At 41.6% G+C, this 2,351-nt stretch overlaps 1 long non-coding RNA gene across 1 annotated transcript; it reads right to left on the minus strand.

Moving 5' to 3' along the window:
* Positions 1-1,386: 1,386 nt before the first annotated feature.
* Positions 1,387-1,713, minus strand: LOC107969073 (uncharacterized). Its single transcript, XR_001710642.3, has 2 exons — positions 1,629-1,713; positions 1,387-1,465 (listed from the first exon to the last, which is right to left on the minus strand). It is a non-coding gene; the product is annotated as an uncharacterized LOC107969073 (long non-coding RNA).
* Positions 1,714-2,351: the final 638 nt, after the last annotated feature.

A 2,351-nucleotide genomic window follows, 5' to 3' on the forward strand; every position in this document is an offset into this window, starting at 1 on the left:
TGAAGCCCATGTGCTCAGTTAAAAATTCTATTACTACGGGAGAAGGAAAAAAATGGACATAAGGTGGCAAAAAGAAATCATTGCTACTCCAGGGATCATCCTAGGCCCACTGGTTCTTAGTGTGCTCTTTCTTGTTGATCTGATTCACACTCAGGGTTTCCATTTTTACTTGTGTGTTAATGACTTCTGATTGCCTCTCTTGAGCTTGGATATCTCCCTGAACTTCAGATTCATATATCCAAGTGTTTATTGAACGCCAGGGTATTATCAGGCACCTAAACTCAACATGACCCAAACTGGCATCTTTCCCACCAAAATTAGGTCCTTCAGCTTAAAATATCTGATCACCATTAAGTGTAGGCTATAGACCACCCCAGAGTTTTTGGTGGAGGGGAATTATGATACAGTCATAGTGAAGAGGCTGGTGTGTTAGAATTGGCCAGAACTGTGTTCAAATCTGGTTCTGCTTCTCATTCGCTATGAGAATTGAGGTGAATTCCTGTAGTAGTTTGCTATGGCTATGGTAATAAAGTCTCACAAACTAGGTGACTTAAACAATAGAAATTTATTGTTTTACAGTTCCAGTGGCTATAATTCCAAGATCAAGGTGTCAGCAGCATGGTTCTTTCTGAGAGCTGTGAAGAAGAATCTGTTCCATGCCTCTCCCCCAGTTTCTGGTGGTGTGCTGGCAGTCTTTGGCATTCTTTGGCCTGCAGACGCATCACCCTAATCTCAGGTATCATATTCCCTGTGTGCATGTGTCCTTGTGTGTGAATGTCTGCTTTTTATAAGGAGACTAGTCATATTGAATTAATGCCCACCCTAATAACATCATTTTAACTTGATTACCTCTATAAAGACCTTACCTTCATTTTGAGATACTGGGATTAGGACTTTAACATAGGAATTTTGGGGAGACCCAATTCAACCCATAACAATTACTTAACCTATCCTTGGAGGATAATAAGACAAAACATAATAAGAATGCTGAGAATGAGGGTGGGTGCAGTGGTTCACACCTGTAATTCCAGCACTTTGGGAGGCCAAGATGGGAGGATCACTTGACACCAGGAGTTTGAGACCAACCTGGGCAATATAGCAAGATCCTACCTCTTAAAAAAAAAAGAAAAAGAAAATTAGCTGGGCATGATGGTGCATGCCTGTAGTCCCAGCTACTTGGAGGTGAGGTGGGAGGATCATTTGATTCCAGGAGTTCAAGGCTGCAGTGAGTTATGATCATGCCACCATGCTCCAGCCTGAGCAACAGAGTGAGACCCTGACACTAAAACCACCAAAACCAACCAACCAAACAAACAAAAAAAGAATGCTGATAATGAGATCCATATTGCAGAGTTATTGTAAAGATTATGATATTGTAAGTGAATCTTCCAGGCACAAAGTTGGTGTTTAATAAATGCCAGTTTCCTTCTGTCTGACTGTAGACTTAACTGTAATTTTGAGGCTCCTAGAGGAAAAAGAAAATGTTTCAGGGATGGTACAAAACTAGAAGATGAAACTATAGTGAACATTTATTATTCTCTTTGGTAGCCCAGCTCCGGAACGCCTTTCCCATGTTTGGTGTGTTTTCTACCTAATGAGTTTTGATGGAAGTGAAGGCTGTTATTTACCTCTGGAAGCTAAAAATACCAGCTCCCTGGTCATCTCAGGTCAGTCCCAGGGGGACTCGGAGTCTCTCTGTGTAGTCTTCAAGTCTGGTTTTCTAGCCCCCCGCTCCTCCAGAGATTCTGTGAACTATAAATATCCTTAAATAACTTTCTCTCCTGCTTAAATCACTTAGAGTTGGTTTCCGATGCAACTAAAAACATCAACTGATATGAGGTCCAAAAGATGGAATTTTAAGCACCAAAGACGCTCCCTTATGGGCAAAGTCTCAATAGGACATCTGCATGTTCAGTTGAGATTCTGCTTTCCCCTCAGATGATAGAATTATTGGCAACCAGTTAAGTTGACGCAATTGGAAACCCAGAAACATGATCAACAAAGATAAGGAGATGGAGATACCAGTCACCCCTATCAAAGTGGCAAGTGGGAGGGGGATGCTGGTTGGTCTGTCGGAGCTGACGAAGGAATGGGATTGGAATGTTTCTTTTACCAATTATGTAAACACAGCCTGGAGTTCCGAGATGAGTCCATCTCACTTGCTCAGAACTTTGCCTGGTGAGAGCGGTTACAAGCGAACAAGGTGGAAATGAAAGAAACCCTGACTTTCCCACTAGGAAGGAAGAGACTGTTCCTTCTTGTGATGTACTCTGAAGAAAAATTCTAGGATTTGGACAGATTTCTCGGGTTATAAAACATGATTTTCTTCTCTGTTTCTTGGGCTTTTATAA

This window comes from Pan troglodytes, chromosome 19 (assembly GCF_028858775.2).
Source record: "Pan troglodytes isolate AG18354 chromosome 19, NHGRI_mPanTro3-v2.0_pri, whole genome shotgun sequence".
Lineage (NCBI taxonomy): Eukaryota > Metazoa > Chordata > Mammalia > Primates > Hominidae > Pan > Pan troglodytes.